Below are 7,277 nucleotides of genomic sequence, written 5' to 3'. Positions count from 1 at the left end.
TGGTTATGGCAAGAGCTTTTTAGATTCAGTAATGAATATATGAATCAATAGATAACTTAGACTTCAGTAAAATTTAAAACTTTTGCTGAGCAAGACAAAGAGGATAAGAAGACCACAGATTGGGAACCAGCACATTGTACCTCATGATTGCATTATTGTACACAGTTATGATTTAATAAAAAAGAAAAAAAAGAGAAGACCACAAATTGGGAGAAAATATTTGCAAAAGACACATTTGGTAAATGACTGCTATATAAAATACTCAAAGAACTCTTATAACTCAGTAATAAGAAAACTAATAACTCGGCTAAAAAAAAGAGAAAGAGAAAGACCTGAACAAAAACATCATGAAAGAAAGATGGGCACACAGCAGGTAAGCACGTGAATAGACACTCCATAGTACGTGCCATAAGGAAAATACAAGTTAAAATAAAAATGAAGAACCTCTACACATCTATTAGAATGGTCATAATCAAGAACAAGGACAGCACCAGATGCTGAAGAGGACTTGGAGCAACAGGAACTTTGATTCATTGTTGGTGGAAATGCAAAACAATGCAGCCACTTTGGAATATAATTTGACAGTTTCTCACAAAACCAAGCATATTCTTACCATGTGATCTAGGAGATGCACTGCTTGGTATTTACCTAAAGGAGCTGAAAACTTACGTCTACACGAAAACCTACACATGTATATTTATAGCAGATTTATTCATAATTGCCACAATTTGGAAGCAGCCAATAAGTCCTTCATTCTGTGAGTTGATAAATAAACTGTGGTGCATCCATTTAGTGTAGTATTATTCAGCACTAAAAAGAAATGAGCTAACAATAGCTGGGCGTTGTGATGGGTGCCTGTACTCCCAGCTACTTAGGAGGCTGAGGCAAGAGAATCACTTGAGCCCAAGATTTGGAGGTTGCTGTGAGCTGTGATGCCACAGCCCTCTACCGAGGGTGACATAGTAAGATTCCATCTCAAAAAAAAAAATAAATAAAACTTAAATAATGTACAGTTCCAAGAGTGAACCATAATGTAGACTATGGACTTTGGGAGATAATTCTGTGTTAATGTAGGTTCATCAGTTTTAATAAATAAACCTCTCTGGTACTGGAGGTTGTGAATATAAGGACAGGGTGTATGTAAGGACTCTCTGTACTTTCTGCTCAATTTTGCTGAAAACCTAAACTTGCTGTAAAAAATAAAGATTATTTATTTAAAAAAAGAAAAGAAAAAACGTTCTGGACTGATTAATGTTCCCTGTTAAGTTTTCTTAATAGACTATTTCAGTCAATGAATATTTGGCACAAATTTTCCATGTACCAAAAATACTATGATCTACAAATTGAGAGTGATAAATAAAGAGCGCAAAAAATGAAAGAAAAAAAAGAAATAAAGAAAAAGAAAAGAGTGAGAAAGAGGAAATGTTTATTTTACCTACATTATTGATTCTACCTTTACAAAACTCTAAAACTATAATATCACTAAACAAATACTTCATATTCAGGGGCAAAAATTTCCTTCTAAAGATAAAGTTAAAATAAATGGCTTACTCAAGAAAAAGTAAGTTGGATTGTTTTAATATGTCTCAAAATAAGTCATCCTTTCACTGAATTTGATATTTTATTTAACACTATTTAATAGTTAAGAAGTATTGGCCAACTGGTTAAGATGCAATAGATTAAATCATTCTCCAGGAGGAAAAAATTACTGAGTAACACACCTCCAGTGTGAACTGAGGACAAACATTAAATTGAACAAACCAGGGTGAGCTATATATGCATGTGATTACGAAAACAAACTTCAGTTTATAAGCATCAGTCCTGCAAATATGAAGTAAGGAACCACTTACTCAAAACCTCATACAGTCTATTGTGTTACATTCTTTTAGCAGCTAGAAAATAATGGAACAAACATTAACTCCCACAAGTCACCTGAAGAGTTTAGTGATTTCAAAGCAAGCAAATACAATTAATTCTTATAAGGACTACCACAGCAACTAGGAAATATTTTGATTTTTAGTTTTGAAGTCTATTTAAAACTATAATTATTATTTTTTTTTATTGTTGGGGATTCATAGAGGGTACAATAAGCCAGGTTACACTGATTGCAATTGATAGGTAAAGTCCCTCTTGCAATCATGTCTTGCCCCCATAAAGTGTGACACACACCAAGGCCCCACCCCCCTCCCTCCTTCCCTCTTTCTGCTTCCCCCCCATAACCTTAATTGTCATTAATTGTCCTCATATCAAAATTGAGTACATAGGATTCATGCTTCTCCATTCTTGTGATGCTTTACTAAGAATAATGTCTTCCACGTCCATCCAAGTTAATATGAAGGATGTAAAGTCTCCATTTTTTTTAATGGCTGAATAGTATTCCATGGTATACGTATACCACAGCTTGTTAATCCATTCCTGGGTTGGTGGGTATTTAGGCTGTTTCCACATTTTGGCAATTGTAAATTGAGCTGCAATAAACAGTCTAGTACAAGTGTCCTTATGATAAAAGGATTTTTTTCCTTCTGGGTAGATGCCCAGTAATGGGATTGCAGGATCAAATGGGAGGTCTAGGTCGAGTGCTTTGAGGTTTCTCCATACTTCCTTCCAAAAAGGTTGTACTAGTTTGCAGTCCCACCAGCAGTGTAAAAGTGTTCCCTTCTCTCCACATCCGTGCCAGCATCTGCAGTTTTGAGATTTTGTGATGTGGGCCATTCTCACTGGGGTTAGATGATATCTCAGGGTTGTTTTGATTTGCATTTCTCTAATATATAGAGATGATGAACACTTTTTCATGTGTTTGTTAGCCATTCGTCTGTCATCTTTAGAGAAAGTTCTATTCATGTCTCTTGCCCATTGTATATGGGACTGTTGGCTTTTTTCATGTGGATTAATTTGAGTTCTCTCTAGATCCTAGTTATCAAGCTTTTGTCTGATTGAAAATATGCAAATATCTTTTCCCATTGTGTAGGTTGTCTCTTTGCTTTGGTTATTGTCTCCTTAGCTGTACAGAAGCTTTTCAGTTTAATAAAGTCCCATTTGTTTATGTTTGTTGTTGTTGCAATTGCCATGGCAGTCTTCTTCATGAAGTCTTTCCCCAGGCCAATATCTTCCAGTGTTTTTCCTATGCTTTCTTGGAGGATTTTTATTGTTTCATGCCTTAAATTTAAGTCCTTTATCCATCTTGAATCAATTTTTGTGAGTGGGGAAAGGTGTGGGTCCAGTTTCAGTCTTTTACATGTAGACATCTAGTTCTCCCAACACCATTTATTGAATAGGGAGTCTTTTCCCCAAGGTAAGTTCTTGTTTGGTTTATCGAAGATTAGGTGGTTGTAAGATGTTAGTTTCATTTCTTGGTTTTCAATTCGATTCCAAGTGTCTATGTCTCTGTTTTTGTGCCAGTACCATCCTGTCTTGACCACCACGGCTTTGTAGTACAGACTAAAATCTGGTATGCTGATGCCCCCAGCTTTATTTTTGTTACAAAGAACTGCCTTAGCTATACGGGGGTTTTTCCGGTTCCATACAAAACACAGAATCATTTTTTCCAAATCTTGAAAGTACGATGTTGGTATTATGATAGGAATGGCATTGAATAGGTAGATTGCTTTGGGAAGTATAGACATTTTAACAATGTTGATTCTTCCCGTCCATGAGCATGGTATGTTCTTCCATTTGTTAATATCCTCTGCTATTTCCTTTCTGAGGATCTCATAGTTTTTTTTAGAGGTCCTTCACCTCCTTCGTTAGGTATATTCCTAGGTATTTCATTTTCTTTGAGACTATGGTGAAAGGAGTTGTGTCCTTAATTAGCTTCTCATCTTGACTGTAATTGGTGTATACAAAGGCTACTGACTTGTGGACATTGATTTTATATCCTGAAACATTACTGTATTTTTTGATGACTTCTAGGAGTCTTGTGCTTGAGTCTTTGGGGTTCTCTAAGTATAAGATCATGTCATCAGCAAAGAGGGAGAGTTTGACCTCCTCTGCTCCATTTGGATTCCCTTTATTTCCTTGTGTTGCTTAATTGTATTGGCTAGAACTTCCAGCACTATGTTGAATAGTAAAGGTGACAGAGGACAACCTTGTCTGGTTCCAGTTCTAAGAGGAAAAGCTTTGAGTTTTACTCCATTCAGGAAAATACTGGCTGTGGGTTTGTCATAGATAGCTTCAATCAGTTTTAGAAATGTGCCCCCTATGCCTATACTCCTCAGTGTTCTAATTAGAAAAGGATGCTGGATTTTATCAAATGCTTTTTCTGCATCTATTGAGAGGATCATGTGATCTTTATTTTTGCCTCTGTTAATATGGTGGATAACGTTTATGGACTTGCGTATGTTAAACCAGCCTTGCATCCCTGGGATGAAGCCTACTTGATCATGATGAATGACTTTTTTGATGATAAGCTGTAATCTATTGGCCAGGATTTTGTTGACGATTTTTGCGTCTATATTCAAGAGTGAGATTGGTCTGAAATTCTCCTTTTTGTTTGGGTCTTTTCCTGGTTTTGGTATCAGGGTGATGTTGGCTTCATAGAATGTGTTGGGGAAGATTCCTTCTTCCTCAGTTTTTTGGAATAATTTCTGCAGTATAGGAATGAGCTCTTGCTTGAAGGTTTGATAGAATTCTGGTGTGAAGGCATCTGGACCAGGGCATTTTTTGGTTGGAAGATTTTTTATTGTTTCTTTGATCTCAGTGCTTGAAATTGGTCTGTTCAGGAGCTCTATTTCTTCCTGGCTAAGTCTAGGGAGAGGGAGTGATTCCAAATATTGATCCATTTCCTTCACATTGTCAAATTTCTGGGCATAGAGTTTCTGGTAGTATTCAGAGATGATCTCTTGTATCTCTGTGGGATCAGTTGTTATTTCCCCTTTGTCATTTCTGATTGAGGTTACTAGAGATTTTACTTTTCTATTCCTCGTTAGTCTGGCCAATGGTTTATCTATTTTATTTATTTTTTCAAAAAACCAACTCCTTGTTTCATTAATTTTCTGAATGATTCTTTTGTTTTCAATTTCATTGATCTCTGATTTGATTTTGGATATTTCTTTTCTTCTACTGAGTTTAGGCTTAGATTGTTCTTCTTTTTCCAATTCCATAAGATCCCTTGTGAGATTGTTGATGTGCTCTCTTTCTGTTTTTTGAATGTAGGCATCTAAAGCGATGAATTTTCCTCTCAAAACTGCTTTTGCAGTATCCCACAGGTTTTGGTAGCTTGTGTCTTCATTGTTGTTATGCTCAAGGAAGTTAATGATTTCCTGTTTTATTTCTTCCTGCACCCATTCGTTATTCAACAGAAGATTGTTTAATTTCCATGTCTTTGGGTGGGGTCGAGCATTTTTGTTAGAGTTGAGTTCCACCTTTAGTGCCTTATGGTCTGAGAAGATACAAGGTAAAATTTCAATTCTTTTGATTCTGTTGATATTTGTTTTGTGTCCCAGGATATGATCAATTTTGGAGAATGTTCCATGGGGTGATGAGAAGAATGTATATTCTTTATCTTTGGGGTGAAGTGTTCTATATGTGTCTGTAAAGCACAGTTGTTCTAGGGTTCATTTAAATCTCTTATATCTTTGTTTAATTTCTGTTTAGAGGATCTGTCCAGCTCTGTAAGAAGAGTGTTAAGGTCCCCTGTTGTTATGGTATTATCAGATATCATATTGCTCAGACTGAGTAAGGTCTGTTTCAAGAATCTGGGAGCATTTAAATTGGGTGCATAGATATTTAGAATTGAAATGTCTTCTTGTTGTATTTTTCCCTTGACCAATATAAAGTGACCATCTTTGTCTTTTTTGACTTTAGTTGCTTTAAATCCACATGTATCTGAAAATAAGATTGCAACTCCTCTTTTCTTCTGAATTCCATTTGCCTGAAAAATTGTCTTCCACCCCTTGACTCGGAGCTTTATTTTGTCTTTTGAAGCCAGGTGTGTTTCTTGCAGAGAGCAAATGGATGGCTTGTGTTTTTTAACCCAGTCAGCCAATCTATGTCTCTTCAGTGGGGAATTCAAGCCATTAACATTTATTGAGATAATTGATAAGTGTGGTAGTATTCTATTCATCTTATTTTGTGAGAGTCCATTGCTTAGTTTTATCTTTTGCATCAGTGTGGAGGTTAGGTTCTGTCCTTTAATTTCTGAGTTCTTACTTTGATGCTGATCCATTGTGGTGGTCAGTGTTCAGAACAGGTTGAAGTATTTCCTGTAGGGCTGGTCTTGTTGTGGCGAATTTCCTCAATGTTTGTATATCCGTAAATGATTTGATTTCTCCATCAATTTTGAAGCTTAGCTTAGCAGAGTACAGAATTCTGGTCTGGAAATTGTTCTGTTTATGTAGATTAAAGGTAGATGACCATTGTCTTCTTGCTTGGAAAGTTTCATTAGAGAAGTCTGCGGTCACTTTGATGGATTTGCACCTGTAGTTCCACTGGCGCTTACTCCTGGCAGCTTGCAGAATCTTTTCTTTTGTCTTGACTTTGGACAGGTTCATCACAATGTGTCTTGGAGAAGCTCGGTTAGAGTTGAGGCGACCTGGGGTCCTATAGCCCTCTGAAAGCAGTGTGTCAGAATCTTTGGTGATATTTGGGAAATTTTCTTTTATAACATTCTGTAGTATGGCTTCCATTCTTCTGGGGCATTCTTCTTCCCCTTCTGGAATTCCTATAACTCGTATTTTGGAACGCTTCATAAAGTCCCATAATTCTGACAGTGAACGTTCTGCTTTCTCTTTCTTCTTTTCTGCCTCTTTTACTATCTGAGTTATCTCAAGAACTCTGTCTTCAACCTCTGAAATTCTTTCTTCTGCATGGTCTAACCTGTTGCTGATACTTTCCATTGCATCTTTAAGTTCCCTAATTGACTGTTTCAGTTCCTTCAGCTCTGCTATATCCTTTCTATATTCTTCATATCGTTCATCTCTTATTTGATTCTGTTTTTGGATTTCCTTTTGGTTATTTTCCACTTTATTAGCAGTTTCCTTCATTGTTTCCATCATTTCTTTGATTGTTTTCAACATGTGTATTCTAAATTCCCTTTCTGTCATTACTAACATTTCTTCATAGGTGGAATCCTCTGCAGTAGCTACCTCATGGTCCCTTGGTGGGGTTGTTCTGGACTGGTTCTTCATGTTGCCTGGAGTTTTCTGCTGATTCTTCCTCATGAGTGGTTTCTTTTATCTGTTTCCTTGCCCTAATTTTCCTTTCACTTCCTCTTGCTCTGTAAGTTCTTGTGCCTGTGGACTAAGGGTTACAGGACCAGAGGTGTGAGAAGGTTGAAAAGC

Source organism: Nycticebus coucang, chromosome 1, assembly GCF_027406575.1.
Source record: "Nycticebus coucang isolate mNycCou1 chromosome 1, mNycCou1.pri, whole genome shotgun sequence".
In the NCBI taxonomy this organism is placed as follows: domain Eukaryota; kingdom Metazoa; phylum Chordata; class Mammalia; order Primates; family Lorisidae; genus Nycticebus; species Nycticebus coucang.
Note: the sequence above shows the minus strand (reverse complement) of the source record.